This window comes from Aythya marila (genome assembly GCF_965140915.1).
Source record: "Aythya marila genome assembly, chromosome: 1".
Lineage (NCBI taxonomy): Eukaryota > Metazoa > Chordata > Aves > Anseriformes > Anatidae > Aythya > Aythya marila.
Window position 1 is genome coordinate 7,606,530 of NC_139042.1, and position 17,415 is coordinate 7,623,944.

Below are 17,415 nucleotides of genomic sequence, written 5' to 3' on the forward strand. Positions count from 1 at the left end.
TAGGTGTTCATTATAGGTGAATACATTTGGCAGTTGTGTGTCTTATGTTGATTTATGCAGGTGAATAAAGGTGTTCAAGCACATCCACATATGCATATTTATAATTGATAATGAGCTACGTTCTGAGTATGGTGAGATGGATAACTCTGCTGATCTTTGGTTTCGGGGATGTTGCAGCCTGCACAGTGTGAGGGACGTAGGCAGTCGCTCTGGAGGCAGACGCAAGAAGAGGCTTGTGATTTCACACCAGAGCTGCTGTCTGCTTTCTGAGTCCATGACCCAGGTTGCAACATGATGAAGTAAAACAGATCTTGTGTTCCTTGTTTGGACTGCACGCAAAGGGAGAGTGCACAAACAGAGATCTCACAAAGTGCATTGCTTACCTGATTTACTTTTAATTTCACCAAACAGATTAAAACAAAAACAAAAACAAAGCAATGACCTGTATTTTATATAACATAGACTGCAATTTCAGTTATGTCAACAAATTAACAGGTCCGAATTGTCCAGTCTACAAGCAGATATGGCAGATAACCAGATTACATAAAGAAAATTATTTTTCTACCCTTATCTTAGAATTTAATGAAGGTCTAGTTTTCTTTTAACCAGAAGAACCCAGCACCTATTTAGCTAATTGTTTACTGATGTGGTTAACATTTCACTGGAGAACCCTGTCATTACTGGGCATTGGAGTCTGTTGGATATTAAGAGTATATTTTGGTCTCGGGCCAGTTAAAAGATCCGAGCAGACAATAGTTGTACCCTGGCTCAGCTCAGCAATGTACAGTTATACAAATGCCTGTGCCACATCTTGTTTATATCTCACTGTTAATACGTGGTAGCAGTTTGATGTTGCTCTTTGTCATTACTTTATGCAATAATGCAGGATCTTTACAGAGATTTAACATGCAGATGATGGTTAAATAATCTCCAACAGCAGTTTTCAAATAGCGCTGGCTTTTTCACTACCAGGGATGGCTTTCCATTCTCAGCAGCTATAAAAGACAAGGCTCGCCCTCCTCTTCTCTGCCTATGGCTAGGTAACACAATAAGTGTGACATGGGGGTCCCTTCTACCAGACCAGATATGTTACAATCCACACCACATAGCTCCGCCACCCAAGGTGCAGACACAGCCCTTATTTGTGCAGTTAAAATTTCAAAAGTTTTTAAATTTAATTTTGTACCGAGACACTTAATGAAATTACAGCAACTGTCTCTCTGTGACACCGTCACTTTATGTCAGATCAGGTGCCAGCTGTGGCAAAACTCCTTTGAACTCCAAAGCAGAGATTTGGAGTGATTCAGGAGAAATGCAGTCATGTGCCCACACCTAACTGGAACAAAACCCATGTGCCTGGTGATCCTGTAGTGCACAGATCCAGTAACAGCAATGGTAGGAACAGCCTCACACGTACACGTGCACTGCACACGCTGGCAGTGAGACATGCTTACACTGCAACAAAGCTGAAAATAAGACATTCAAGCAGCTGTTTAAGTTATTCCTCCCTCTCTCCTTAAAGCCACTCTTGGATTTTACCAGGCCAGGTGTTCTTCCACCAGTCTGAAAGGCAGAGTGTATAAAGGTCTTGGTTGAGAAAACTTACCACTGGCTTTTGGCTGAGATTGCAAATGCAAGACCACCATCAGCATCCATTTGGCTTTATAAAAATATTTAACATTTACTCACTACAGCCTTTCCTCACACCCCTTCTTTTCAATTGCTGCTGTGTTCTCAGCATTTTAAAAGCACTCTGGATTTTTACTGTGAAGGAACAGAAGAAGTAACAAGAGCTCATAGCTCATCTGGTTAGCTTTTGACCTAAAAAACACACGGCTGTTTGGCATTTTAGAAGAGGACATTCCAGTCATAGCTCAACAATTCAAGTTTTCTTCTCCTAGTTATCAGCTTTTTTAAAAGCCCCCTACATATTCCTCTTTGTGTGTGAGTGACTATTCAGCCTTGGACAGACATGGAACACTATTAATTTTGGTTGGGATGTTTCAGGGGCAACTGACGAGAAGACTGCAGCTTCACTGCCACCTGAAGTCAGCTCTTGGGCTCTTGGGCACTTGTCTTCAGTTAAATTTCTGAGAAATACCAGTGCTCTGCACACTGCTTAGCATCTCTACTGCTTTAAGTTTGATCTTTGTGTGTTAAAAACTGGGATTTTTCATCCACTCAGGTTTTGCACTGCTGATTTCTCCTGGAAGACAAACTTGTCTGTCCCAAGTCACCCCTGGCCAGTAAGCAGAAGGATAATGAGTGGTATTTTTGTCTGCTGTTGTACAAGTATGTCCTCCCTCCCTTCAGCTTAGAGTCTGCAGCATGTGTTGATTCAGTAGAAAAACAAACCCTGTAATAACTGCTGAGACTTCTAATCATCACAGTCCCACCTGGCTGTAATGCTTGTTTTAGTTCAGCTGAATAGAATGACCGGTGTTTAAATAGCATGTGAGTACGTATTTTCACTGTAGTAAGATCTCTTTCCCTTGGCTTTTCACAAGATAAAACATCTTAGCATTGCTGCAAGGCAGAGGCGAGACATCTGCAGGAAAGAGTAAAGCTTGTTTTGAAGATAAGATGTTGCATTTTGAAACAGAAGTAGCTCCTCCTCCGAGCATGTGTTCTCTTCAAACATGTCACAATTTCCCTATTGCTAACGTCCGTCCTGCCAATTCCTTCCTTGTTGATTTTGGCAGAGAGTTCATCCGAGTCAAGTAAGTGGTGACAAATTCCTGCTCTAAGAAAGTACGATCCCACTGGGAGAGCTGAACATAGCCATTAAAATGTTCCACGAGGAGAAACAACATGTCACATGCATGTTTCCCTTGCCAAAGGTTTTGAAAAATTCTATGTCTTGACAAAGCAATTGCAAATTGTGGGGATCCAGAGGCACTGCCTTTCAAATCTGGAAAATTGCTGGCTCTTTTACCTCAGAATGTCATTTTGGTTGTTCCATCTTCTTTCCTCTTTCTCTGGGGGAAAATATCCGAAAAAGACTTGTTTATAGGAAGGTGTGATGACTTTACAGTGGCACAGCTCATATGGGAATTTGCTCTGAAGCAGCTGAACCCAGTGATAGGAAAGACCAATAAGTCGCTTGTGACACCGGGCAAGAGATAAGCAGGAATGTCTTGGTGGCAGAAAGGAATCAACAACAACAAACATCTGCAGTCTCCAGCTTTTTGTCAGCATGCTCACCAGACAGCACGGCCACTGTAAATGTTTTCAGACAAAGCTAAACTAAACTAAGCTCTGAATGAGAAATGGGAGCTACCATCATGCTTTATTCAAACTTGCACTATACTCTGTAGACAAGGGATACAATTCCCAACTGTGCCAGCCTGATGAAAGGATTTACGTTCAGTTTTCACACACCTACTCCATTGAAGGAGTAGGGGTCAGATAGGGTCAGATCTGACCCACTGAAGGGTCCGATAGCACACTGCTGAGATTTCAGTGGCATTAGGGACTCGCTCCAAACGTCAGAAATACAGTCTGGTGGAGCATTGCATAGCCACATTCTAGCTAAAGCCAGAACTTGGGTCCCTGAGCTCCTTACACTGTAGGAAGAGAATTAGGTGCCTTGGCATGCCATGCAAAGCAATCTGTTGGGCAAGAAGCCACTTTAAGTTGATATGCAAAATGGGAAGTTGCCCATATTATGTTGGAAAAGATGAGGACAGGAGTGGTTGCTGCCATGACATGCTTAAGGCATAGAGTTAGGACATACAAACAAATCAGTGCAAGTCCTAGAAAATCAGAGCCGTTTGTGTAGATGGCTGAAAAGATCTTCATAAGGGACCATGATCTGTAAGGTGATGGGCAAATTCATAGACAAATAGAATTTTGGATGACAGGGTTTTGTTACTAGAAAAACAAACAAACAAAAAAACTATTTTAGTAGATAGAACCCAAACCATTCTTAGAGTTGAACTAGATTGTAAGAGTAAGGGATATAATTTCAGAATGGAATGAATTCTTGATGTAAGTCTTGATAACAGTAGATCTGAAACAGAGATCTAGGGCATACTTTCTTTACAGCTTGGCTTTGTTTAAACAAAGCAAGAAACATTCTCATCAAGATGAGACTAGACCTTGACCTTCCTGTACTTATCTATCTGTATACATGGATTGGTCATCACAGGGAAAAATAAAAGCAAATCAGAGCCTCCTCTGTGGAAAAGATAAGGAGTATAATACTGACATAATTTAACCTTGCTTTAGGGAATCAAGAAATAGAGCTTGCAGTGAATGCAGGTAATTAATCCCCCAAGTCAAAGCTCAATAATTTCATCAAAACTACACAGACTGCTCATTGTTTTGTATTTTATTGTAATTCAAATCAACTGTGATGTAACTCAAAACTTTTCCCTAAGAAAGGGTAATAATTCATCCAGAAGTGATACCACTGGAACTAGCTCAAGTGAAAACTGCTGTGCGTTATCATCAACCCAAACAGTAGGAGACATAGCAAACAAGAACAACCCTGTACAGGGAAAGCTAAAGGGTTAGAGATGACTCAGTATTTTACTGCATCACTGCAAACAGGAAGAGGATATTTTATAAATCATGGGTCATTTTCATAGCCTGAAAGCCCATGTGTATACTAACAGGTCATTACGGCAAGGAATCACACAGCAGGTTTTCCATATTATTAACTCAAAACAGAGCTCAAGTGCTGATCATACTTAAAACCATGCAGATAGCTCTATACGGTCTTGTGTAGACTGGAAACTGTTCTGAAAGAGCCACAGTATATGCTGATGCCATGAATATATCCCCATGCCTGTAATAACCTTGACTTATCTTCCCAACCTTGTTCCTCTAATCCTTTAGTAATTCTTGTGGTGTTTCTCTGCCTTCAAATAAATCACTCTTCTTGTGCTGTGGACACAGTTTTGGAAACTGGTTCAAAAGGGTTTATTCCTGCAGAAGAGGAGGATGTAAATCCTACTCGTGTTTTTGATATTGCCTATATTTTGTGGAAAGGATAGACAGAAATTATTTGCTCTTTGTAGCCATTTATGGCAGATGCCATGGAAATCTTGGATTGGACCATGGAAGTCTTTTGCTTGAGCTGGTCACTAGTTTGCTCTGTTTCTGCAAACTGATAGGAGTTTTGAAAATTTCAGTTTTGAAAATACAGGTCCTGAGTAGTAAATGACTGTTCTGAAGTCAAGGACAGGAATTTTTGATGTTTTGTTCAAACACTTTTTTTTCAGTTTTTGTTAAAAACAATTATTGTGTAGGAGAGTTCCCAACAGAACATGTAATACAGAATCACTATATATTAGAACACAATACATTTTCCATCATCGCTTACAGTGACTGTTTTTATGTAGTGCTTCCTAACAGATCTCCAGCCAACAACAGCCTAACCTACCTACACACATGCAATTGCTCCCACGTGGAATTCCTCTGATTTTAGAAAAGCTAATGACTACCTACTAATTACATAAGTAATTGTTACACCTTATGCCATCAGCTGTGAAATCAGATCCCATAAAATCTGATAAGTACCTACAGACCTTTAGAGATGAAGCAGGTATTACCCAATATTAGTAACATTAGTGGTAGACACAATGGGTGAGATTTACCTAAGCTACGTGTGTAGGTTAGAAGTCTACCTATGAACTGCTCTAGCCTCTGCTCCCTCTGTAGTCCCTCTGTAGGAGGAACAGACATCTCCAGAGACAAATTAGTCTCTCTGTAACACAAGCAATGAGAATTGAGCCCATTCCTGCATAATAGTTACTCACATAATTAACTGTCTAGTCATTAACTGTCAAAAATAGGGGACTACACATGAGAATAATTATATATGCACAAATAATGTTTGGGATCAGGCTCTGGCTAGCCTGTGTTCTGCAAACTTAGATTCCCAAATCAAGAAAAGAGGGATTGGATGGATAACCCTTGTGATGTACGCAATCCCCTCCATGGATTGTAAGCAAAGGCTAGGCAAGGGCTGGGAATCTGTTGCATGCCTGAATTCTGGTGAGATGAATCCCTTTCACTCTACACACAAACTCAGTAAGTGTTTTAGTTTCAATCCATAATAAACGCTAGACAACGTATTCAGTTATTTCTTCCATATATTTTGGTCATGGACTGGAAGTTACTAATCAATGGTAACATCTCAAATCTCTCTTCCTATATTATGACATTTGGCTATTCTTGTCTGGAAGAACATCTATGAACACGAGCCAGCAGCATGCCCAGGTGACCAAGAAGGCCAAATGGCATTCTGGCCTGGATTAGAACTAGTGTGGCCAGCAGGACCAGGGAAGCGATCATCCCCTTGCATGCTGCCCTGGTGAGACTGCACCTCAAATTTCGTACTCAGTTTTGGGCCTGCCCTGCAAGGATGTGGAACAGATTGAGCACGTGCAGAGAGAGCAATGAAACTGGTGAAGGGACTGGAAAATAAGAGTTATGAGGAGCAGCTGGGGGAATTTGGGCTGCTTAGTTAGATGTCAAGCGATAGGATGCAACTGGAAGTTCTCAATGGGAGGCTTAGTTTGGACATTAGTGATGATTTCTTCTCAGAGACCATGTGAATACCCAACCCTGGAGGTATTTGGGAAATGTGTGGATGTGGCATTAAGGGATGTGGTTTAGTGATGGGACTTGGTAGGTCAGGCTGATGGTTGGACTTGGTGATCTTGAAGGTTTTTTCCAACTTAGATGATTCTATGATAACAACAGAGATTCCATATTCAGGCTGCTGCACCTGGGACAGGGCAATCCTGGCCCTGAGTACAGACTGGGAGAAAAACTCATTGAGAGCAGCCCTGCAGAGAAGGACTTGGGGTTCTGGTGGACAGAAAGCTTGACATGAGCTGGCAGTGTATGCTTGCAGCCCGGAAAGCCAACTGTGTTCTGGGCTGCACCAACAGAGGAGTGGCCAGCAGGTGGAGGGAGGTGATTGTCCCCCTCTGCTCTGCCCTTGTGAGGCCCCACCTGGAGTAATGCATCCAGGTCTGGGGCCTCCAGCACAAGAATGTGGGGCTGTCAGAGCAGGTCCAGAGGAGGGCCACAAGGATGATCAAGGGGCTGGAGCACCTCTCCTGTGAAGGAAGGCTGAGAGAGCTGGGGTTGTTCAACCTGGAGAAGAGAAGGCTCCAGGGAGATCTCATTGCAGCCTTTCAGTACTTATAGGGGGCTTAAAAAAAAAAAAAAAAAAAAGACGGAGTGACTCTTTGCTCACGCAGATAATGATAGGACAAGGGGGATAGGTTTAAACTAAAAGAGGGGGGATTTAGATTAGAGATTAGGAGGAAATTCTTCACTTAGAGGGTGGTGAGGCCCTGGCACAGGCTGCCCAGAGAGGTTGTGGATGCCCCGTCCCTGGAGGTGTTTGAGGCCAGGCTGGACATGGCCTGGGGCAATCTGATCTCGTGGGTGGCATCTCTGCTCATGGCAGGGGGTTTGGAACTACGTGATCCTTTACGTCCCTTCCAGCCCAAGCCATTCTGTGATTCTGGAAAAGCAAACACTAAAGCAATGCCTGAACACTCTTAGAGCTCCCCTCTGCTGGAGACCCACCAGTACAACAGCTCAGCAGCTAGAGCAGCCTCTCCAACTTCAGAACACCTCTGACTTGCATTTTGCAGCACCATGTAGTATTTGAAGGCTTCAGATGTGTGACCTGAGCGAGAGGTGGAGGCACCAAGCCTGTCTCCCTGCCCATTAGTGTTACGGGTGCTGTGGTTCTGTGATGAAGGAACCGTGCCGTTCCCTCCCACTGTAGCTGCATCCAACCCTCGCTCTAACTGATTACTACACATAACATGCAGGGCTTCTCTAGCTGTTATTTAGCTCAAACGTTCACTAGAAAGTAGAAAAAGGTCAGAAGTTTCTCCCCTCCCCCCACCTAACACTTCCTCTGAAGGATCCTTTGAAAAAGGTTAGGCCCATCTTCATGTTGCAAGCTCATCAAGTCTCTACAAAGGTATTTCTTTGGTTTTGTCCACATTCATGTCCCCTCTGTTACAAACTATATATGGAAGAGCAGATTTCTTCAGTCACCCATGAAAAAAAAGTCTTCTGGTGGCATGCCAAGACACATCCAAGCCCTCCTGTACCTAAGGACTCTAAGAACTGCATGTGCTAAAAGGGTCATATTCGTTAGAAGAGCTGTTTTCAAACAATAAAAGAAGTGAGCTTCAGGAAGGGGGACACAGACCTAGGAACAGACAGGGACAGAAGCACCATGCCTGTTCAGACAGAGACGGGAGCAGCTTGTGAGTGGTGCCCCCTCACCATAGGGTGCTGCTGTCCCACCATCCAGGGCAGGAGAAAACAGGACAGAGGGCAGCAGCTGCTCACAACCTCCTGCACCAGCTCTGGAGCCAGTCAGGGCATCCTAAAATAAAAGAGAAAGATTTATTTTTCCCCTCCTTTTTTCTAATGATGGGATGTAATAGCTGGAATTCTGTAGCCACCAGTATCACCAGTATCAGGGTGTAACCTACAGAGTGAATACAGAGTGCATGGTGCTGCATATGGCAGGGAGAACAAAGTTTGGATAACCTGGGTGTTATTTAGAAAGAAAGTGGTGACAAATCAAAAAACCATTCATGGTTGGTGGGCACGAGCAAAATAATACGTTGTATTTATATCAATGCCTGACTGCTGAGCAGTAATTTTGGGGAAGCCTGGGCTAGCCATCCCACTGTGCCCCAAAGGTACACATTACCTGGAAGCCGTGAAGGTAAAGAACTGGAAAAGATAGAAAATTCAGCTGCAAATGGCTTTGGGAGGAATAAGACTGGCAAATTGACTGTACCTAAGAGGAAAATCTACCCATACCAGAGTGTGACTGAGTGCTACAGGAAGGCAGGCATATTCCAAGCCAGGACCTTGCCTGTCATGACTTGTACCTAAATTTACCTTCAGATAATGAAAAACTGACTGTAGCAAAAGGTTGAGATAACTGAGATAGTGTAAAACCCATGTAAAGGAGACCATGATGCCACTCAGAATGAATGGCAGCAACGTTATCCATTCTGGAGAGCTGCAGTGCTGAAGTGTTGACAGGAACTTGTGAGAGACCCCACACGTACCGACTTCTGTGGCCAAGTATGTCACATGCCTTGATATTCCTGACAAGGTTAACCCACAGCCAAAGAACCTGCTCAAGGATGAGAGCTGGAAAGAGAGAAATAATTAGAAATTTTAACAAAACAAGAAAATTTGCACGAGCCATACTCACCTGGGACCAGACTGTCACCTTTGACTTGTTCTCAACAGGGAACAGCTGCTCCATCCCAGGATCCCGTTGGCAACACACTTCTCTATTTTTCCTTGATTCCCCTGGCTTATTGATTTATATACGTATAAACTGCAATCTTATATACCTATAAATATGGGTGATACATATTATACAAATACATACACATTTATTATGTCCACGTTTATGAATATTTACAATATGATGCATTGGTTTATAAATATGTGAGTAATATTTATAAATTAAGAGTAAACAAAATAATTCATTTTCATTGGTTCAGGGTACCCACTAAATCAACTCCCTTTCCTTACCTGCTTGTTTCCAGCCGGAAGCATTATGCCAGTAGTTGCTCCACTCACAAAACCAAGAGGCAAGAGGAGCTTTCAGCAGGCAGGAATTTGCAGGAAGGTCAATGGACTTCACTGCCACAGACTCATAAAGCACCGATGTCCTTCATCTCACATGAGATGCAGTACCCACTTGGCTGTGCAACACCCTCTGGCCAATTCACATGAGGACTGCATCTGCCTCTACCTATTTGTTTTTCCAGAAAGTTTAACAGCAGCAATAATCTCTTTAGGGATGCAATTACTATTATAGCTGACATTGACTAAAGCAGAACCGTAACAGTAAAACCACTACACATTTCATTCTGAAATGGCTGCCACTGCGTCATCCTCACCAGGCTCACTTTGAGAGACAGGCTCACCAGAGGACAAGATTCACCATTACCAGAGCGGAGGCAGTAAATCATATTTACATAGTAAGGAAGTCCACTGTAATGAAACTGATTCACTTTTATCAGGACCACTGGAAAATATTGACATGAAAAACATCTATCACGTGAATCATTTCAGTACTTAATTCTTTGTGTAGATCTACTCTGTCATTAAATATAAAAGGTGTATTTAGCTAGGTGTGCAGGGGCGACAGAACTCCTTAACCGTGAGAGATACTTACATTATAAGGTAAGAAGTTAGTACTCTCCGTAGCAGTTATAAAAGGCAACACTTTGGGAAAACTCCTCCAACATCTCTAAATCTCTTCTCCCCCTGTGCTTACAGGCATCAGGGTTTCTCAAGCTGCCACTCCCTAGTCAGAAGGCTACATGCAGCAAAGCATTTGGCTGCGTCCTGTATCAGGGGCCTAAAGCAGAAAAAACACAGTTAACAATAGCAATCATACACAAGGGACACGGTGCTGCTCCTCCCCTACAAAATGAACTGCATCCTTAAGTGTATGGTTTAACAAGACAGAAGCTTCAGCAACCATCCCAGAGGCCAACTTCTGCTGTGCAGCTGATCGCTGATTTTTACTGCCCTGTTTCAAATGCTCTCAACCACCTCACTGACGTGATCCAGGTTTAAAGAAAAAAAAAAAAAAAAAAAGAGCCACAGAACTACAAACCCCTCCTGCTTCCACTCCAGGCCAAAGAAAAGCACACAGGGCAGGGCACATAACACCCTGACTAATCTCTGTGCCGCTGCAGATGGCAGCGTTGGCATGCCAGGGAACCGTGTACTGTGGCACAGGAGTGCAAGGGGCAAAAGATAACAGCAAGCTCCTTAAATGAGCCACGCCACCAAGCCCACATCACACAGCTACATTTTCTGAGAATGCAAAGCTTGGGTTATGCACCTTCTGGGAATGCATGCCACAAAAGGCTCTCCTGGATACAAAGCCACCCTGGTATAGATGAACCCAGAACCTGAGCAGTTAGGACACTTGAGAGCCCGAGGTCTTGTGTAAATAGAAGAGCAATGTTCAGAAGATTCTGGGCTGTGCAACTCAGCAGATATAAAGCAATCACCCCCAACATTACCCCTTTTTAAGGGTCTGCAAGAGCAGCATAACATTATTTTGTCATAAAGCGGTGGAACAGGAAACCAAAGGCTGTAAAAGACTAGCCACTGGATTCATCCTAAGGAAGCAGGCTTGTATAAACTTGACCTACGTGGGCTGGGGCCAAGATGTAAAGGTTAGCTTGTTACCAGCAGTCCGCTAAATTATATCCTTCGGACACTGCATGTAACTTGACAGAACAGAGCAAGTGAAACCATGCAAATGGAAACTTGGCCAGGAACCTAGGTACTTACTGTTCTTCCCCGTTTTCCATGAAAAGGTATTTGCAGAGAAATGGCAAAAACAAACAAAAAATAATCAGGTACATGATAGAGTGAGAACATACAGAAAAAACTCAGGAAAATACCACTCACCAGAGTCCAAGGCAAGGGGAGTAAAACCAGGGAATTCCAGCACAGGAGACACTATCAAATGGCACCATCCCTGCAGCTGGGTGCTTTTTCACACTGCAGTGTTACTTACCAACATGGAAACAGCTTGTGCATGTTAAGGAATGCTCCAACGATACTGCTGCAGGGTACTCACACTGCCAAAGTTTGTATTTTAAACTGAATCATGTAGAAAGCAAGGAGTAATTTTGTGCCACTGCACCTAAGTAGCCAGAGAAGTGGGAACACATGCATAACCTGGGACTCCAGCACTGACAATTTAGTTGCAGGAATTTTAGAAAATAAATGGTGCATGATTTAACAAAAAAGCAGCTGTGACATTTTTACCTATGGTTATAGCTTTCACAGTCTCCCTATGTCCAACGTGCTTTTTCACGCAAACCACAAAACAAAACAAAAAACTATACACAACCAGGGACGAGGAACTGTGCTGGAAAATGGCCATAACTGATGGGTTACATTACCCTAATCACAGCATTTATATTTTCCTAAAATGTACTTTCCCAAAGAGATATTTTTAGTCAGCTTTTAAATTTGGTGTCACCCATCAGAAAAAAATCCCTGCCTAACCCCCTCATACCTCCCCTCCCTTTTATTTTTTTTTTTAAATAACTGAAAACTAGTACCATGCTTAAGGATTTGCCAGCTCATGGAGTACTGCTCTGGCATGGACAGGAACACTGGCTCCTGAGTGAGCCAGTATCATTTACAAACCCAGGTTTACCACTACACAACAAAAATAGACCTTCCCAGGATTACTGGCATGAGAGCAGGGTCTGTACTCAGTGTAACCTCAGCATGATACCCTGCGTGCTTTATGCAACATGGCATGAAATTGAGCGTTGTGCCAATGAGCACAATGCACACACAGGGCACATCTGAACCAGTGCAGCCCCAGTGTTAACTTTCTTGTTCCACGTGGAATTGCTGAGGTGTGCTTGTTGGGTACATGACGGCTAGATCACAGCCAGCCAAAGGCTTTATGTTCAGCCCTGGACCCCTGAGTGATCTCAATGTGCCAGTCTCTTGCAACATGTGGGTGGGAAAGCTTACCTTCAGTGCACCGCTCCAATAGCTCTGCAAGACTCAAGGGGACCAAGAAGTACTCTTATTTTTAAATGAAGAAATATTCTCCCACTTGACCGAGACTAAAGCTACTTGGGTGGCTCTGGACTGTGCAAGTGCATTTATGATCTCAAGAGAAATGGGAATGTGGTCTGGCAGTAACTCTATGGTCTTCAAAGGACACCTTAATTCATGTCACCTGAAGAGAAATGCCTGCACTCAGCTGAGAAGCAGCACATTTGTGTTTCCCTTGTTTACCAAGTTCTCCCCATTGTTAGTGTGCCTTCCCAAGGGGCATTTTCCCACAACTGGAATGTCCTGTATGTGGACAGCCTGCAGTTTTTCAAAGGCAGTGCTCTGCCTAGAATGAAATAAGTCCCCTATCCTAATCCTCCTGTCCAGTGTCAACAGTAGGAGTAAATTTCCTCTTCAGTACTGCAGATGAGTCCTCATTTACATTCACAGGAGTTAAAAGTTCTGGAGAAACCTGAGGTTTTCTCTCTACTAAAACCAGTTCCATTGAATCCAGGACTTGCAGTACTGTGCAAACCCCCTTCTGTTGTGTAACTGCTACTGAACTGCTGCCACGTTTCAGTTGGAGAACATACTTAGGACACCTGAAGAGGTTCTCAACTGCTCTGAAAGCACTCTTCTTGCACTGAAAAATAAAAGAAAGTTAATGCAGGAATTCTAGGGTCTCCTGGACATTTAACTGTGTTCCCATAATTTATGAACACTTGAGGTACAGAATCCTTCTGCTCTTACCTGTGCCTTTTCAAGTTCTGTTTAAGAACAAAGTAGAATAAATAATGTATTTAAGATCATTTTCCTGAATTACCATTAAGATTCTTGAAAACAGTAACACCATATAGCAGCTTTTACCTGCTATGCCCAGCTCAATCCACTCTCACCCTGCAGCTGTAAACTCTTCAGGATGCACCTCTGTTGGAGATCATTACAAACAAGAAAACTCACAGCAACTCCTTAAACCCCCAAATCAGAGCAGTAATTTGAAAGTCTTTACCCCCTTTCTTCATAAGCTCTAAAGCAAGTAACCTGGCTGTGACTCTTCAGCTTAACCCCTTTCCCCAGGGGAACTGTGGACAACTAAGTTTTGTAGCTGGGATAGTAAGAAAATTGATTAAGTGCCAAGACTAGTACAGATTTTATCAGTTACCTTTAGAAACCATCCTCCACTTCCTGTTTGAGTGCACATGAAAATGCTTCCACCCAGCAGGTTTGACAGCATGCAAATCCTTCAGGTTTTAAGGAAGAGAAAGAACCTTTCAGAATGAAAGCTGAGATATGAAGTTTCCATGTATGAAAATGCATTAATTTCTTCTTTAAGCAAAACAGCAAACAGGCATCACACATTCCTACTTATCCTTGTCTTCTTTACCCATCTTCTGGGACTTCCAACTGCTTCTCCCTATTTCAGGGCACTGAGTAGTTGCTTACCTGAGTCTACTGCGACCAAAATCATTTTTCTAACATGGGAGTTGTAGCTCCTATCGCATAGAATTTGGCAAAATAACTGAAGTATAAACAACTATGGCAGCTTAGCAGGCTCAGCACCTTACAGAGACTTGAACAAGCTTTCATAAACTATTAAACCAGAGTATACCCATGTATTTAAGAAATGGCAAAGGCAGGCATTTGATTCTATTGTCACCTTAAGTCTTCTTGTGTGAAACACTGAGACAACAGCGACAACACTTATTTCCACAGCATGGCTATAAGGGTTATAAGCTCGTTGCAGATCTTGCAATTAGGACCTGTTGAGTCAGAAGGTAAGCAGACATGATCATTTTCAAACAAACACTGTACAAAAAGTATCTAAATTTGAGACAAAGGTTTTACTATTAAAAACTCTTGCAAGTTGTGATCAGTAAAATTCATGGTGACAAATATCAGACCACCCCAGAATCATGAAAGTAAACCATACAACACAGGAGTATTTTACTTGTCTGCTGCATTGGGTATTCATCTGGGTACTTTCTTACATAAATTCTTTATTTCTACATTTCAACCTGCTAAAGCAACTCCTAGCTGAGACATCTGCAGCACCTTCAGATAACGAAGAATAGTAAAACAGTGAAGTAATTTTACTTGTAAAGCAGGATGCATCCTTGCTTTCTACCCTGAGCAGCAGCATTGCATCAAAGAGGAAGGACAGAAAGAGAAGGACCAATGCCAGTGGTATTGTTTCTAAACCAGTTTAAAAGTATATATTTGAACCTTGGATGAGGATTTCACATCCATGTTTTCTGCCAGTTATAGAGAAGACATTGCAATACTTACCATCATTACTTGGCCATCAGCTACACAGATATAAGCACAGGTTTAAAGTTTAAAGAGAGCAACTGTTGTGACATGTCATCATGCCACTGCCTTTTTTTTTTCCCATGGCACAACTGCCATAGCTGCACAGAGAAAGAAGAGAAAGGCAGGGATGCTTGTAATTCAGGATTCTTCAGATGTTTACAACTATTACTGAAAGTTATAGCGCTAACAGAGCATTATATTCTCCTTTCCTTCAGTGATGAAGATGGCAAAATGGATAAACTGGGGTAGGGAGAACTATGTAAGGTGCACCTCCAAAGACACCTGGTCTTTTGCAAGAGGATGGGAAAAGCTAGGAATTAGTTCAGATTCTTTAACTAGATGGACCTGGATTTAAAGAGATGGAAGAATGGCACGCATTGCTGTAGTATCAACAAATCTTGAAAGACTCCAACATTTAGGTTTAATGATGTTGTTAGGAATTAATATCTCATGACACCCTTCCTCCATCATCTGGATGTACCCTTGGGCAAACAACTTCCATACCTGTGTAGTTACTGTGAGGTATTACCCTAAGCAAATGCGTTGTACTTACCTCCAGGAGGAGCCAAAATATTTTAGAAATAAAACCTTTTAAATCCTTTTTCCTGACCTACACCATTATTGGACTTAGGCCCACACTTGCAGGGAGCCTACAAAACTCTTCAACTCCTTTCAATGGAGTGTCCTCTTGAAGTAATAAAGTACTTTATTTCACAGGAATGAGCTGTAATTAAAAACCATATTATTTCACAAACCATAGAATACATCATTGCGTTTCCTCCCAGTTTAGAGAAAAAATTATTTCAGCAATAACAAGAGAACTCCAGTCCTTTTACCAGAGATGAGCCTCTCATTTGATAAATGGCTAATTTTCTATTCTCTCACAAAGAACAGCACAAGCAGAGCTTATGGTCAATACAGGAAATTCTACAGCCATTAAAAAAAATCTAGCTGGCATCCTCCAAGCCAGGCAGCAAGTATGTTGAACCCAAGACAGCACCTGGAACCGGTCAGCTGCTTAAGCCCTGATAAGAAGACAGGAAAACAAATTAGCTGGGCTACTTCCAGACCACACTGAGAGGCCTTAACACCACCTTACCCATTCCATGCGTACGGCTCTACAGGCAGTGAGGAGCGCTGTCCTTCGGAGGCGGCACAGCTCCTCCTGCTGGGCACACTCTGCCACTTATTTCCGCCCCCCAAACCATCAGCACGGCCACCACCAGCACGACCCCTGGAAGAGCCCAGCGGCGGCGGCAGCACAGGCCATCGCCAGCTGCGTGACAAGGCCGCGTCCCCTGCTCCCACCCCGAGGCTCCTCAAACCACCCCCTGCGCTTCACCCCAAGCCAGGTGGCGTGACTCCTGCACCACAACCCAGCACACAGCCCTTATCCCAGAGCCACACCGCCTTCCTGCACAACCCCAGGCGGCCTCCACCCCCCCCCCCCCAACACCTCCCAACCCCCCAAAAATGCCCCAACCCCACCTCACCTCACCGAGCTGCCTCCAGCTCCCAGGCTCCCCCCTCACACCCACCTCAGCGGGCGTCGCTCCTCAGGGCCCCGCCGCCGAGGGCTCGCGGAGCCTCTCCCTGCTCAGGAGGCACCCAGCGCCCCCCCTCCGCCCCCCTTTCCGACATCTTAGCCCGGCTCCCCTCCCGCACCGCCACCACCCTCACGCCACCAACATGGCGCCCGCCACCGCCCCCCTCCTCCTCCTCCATGCGGCTGCGCGGCGCGGGGCCTGCCGGGAAAGCGAGTCCGCCTTCACCCCTCTCCCTATAGGACGGAACGGCGAGAGTGACTACAACTCCCAGAAGCCTGCGCTGCGGGCCGGCTTCGGCCAATGGGGGAGAGGGGTGATGTCATCGCCCGGGCATTGTGCTCCGCTGGCACCGCCTCCCCCTGCCAGGAGGGGAGGGGGGGCCCGAGGGGGGGGCTCCGCTCCTGCAGCCCCGGCACTGGGGGCGGCCTCGCACCGAGCCCCTCGGGGGGGTTCCCTCGCGCCCAGCCCCTCGGGGGGGTCCTCCCGCACCGAGCCCTTGAGGGGGGCAGTGCCTCGCTGCGTGCATAACGGGGAAAAAAATATATATATAATAAGAGCGGGGGTCTGCCCCGGGGGTGGCTGCGCGCCCAGCCCGGGGAGCCGCGGGGCACCGCAGGGGGGTCCCGGGGGGGTCGGCGCCCTGTGGGGTGCTCGCAGCCCGGCCCCCAGCCCCGGGGGGGGAGCACAGCACCGGGGGGTGCCCGGCACCGACCCCCGGGGGGCTGCACCTCATCCCCCCCCCCCAAAAAAAACCCCCCACCGCCGGGGAGCAGCGCCCGGCTCCCGCCTGGTTTTGTGGTCGTGGAGGGGGAGGAAAAATCCCGAACCAGGTGAGTTCTGCGCTTGTTTTATTCTATCTGGTTCTCTTCTATTTTATTCTCTTCTATTTTAATTATTCTATCTTATTTTAATTATTCTTTTAATTATTCTATTTTATTTTAGTTATTCTCTTATATTTTATTTCATTTCTCCTTTTCTATTCCCA

At 44.4% G+C, this 17,415-nt stretch overlaps 1 protein-coding gene and 1 long non-coding RNA gene across 3 annotated transcripts in view; one reads left to right on the forward strand and one right to left on the reverse strand.

Moving 5' to 3' along the window:
* Positions 1-383: 383 nt before the first annotated feature.
* On the reverse strand, positions 384-12,053 carry LOC309889410. The gene is made up of 3 exons (XR_014319230.1): positions 10,202-12,053; positions 9,553-9,775; positions 384-9,368 (listed from the first exon to the last, which is right to left on the reverse strand). It is a non-coding gene; the product is annotated as an uncharacterized lncRNA (long non-coding RNA).
* A 4,785-nt stretch (positions 12,054-16,838) lies between these two features.
* The window catches only part of RAB30 (RAB30, member RAS oncogene family), a 47,326-nt gene continuing 46,749 nt past the window's right edge, over positions 16,839-17,415 (forward strand). For both annotated transcript variants that reach the window (XR_014319136.1, XM_082780443.1), the window contains exon 1: positions 16,839-17,260. The gene's annotated coding sequence lies outside the window, so the exon portion shown is untranslated. The remainder of the gene's footprint in view (positions 17,261-17,415) is intronic.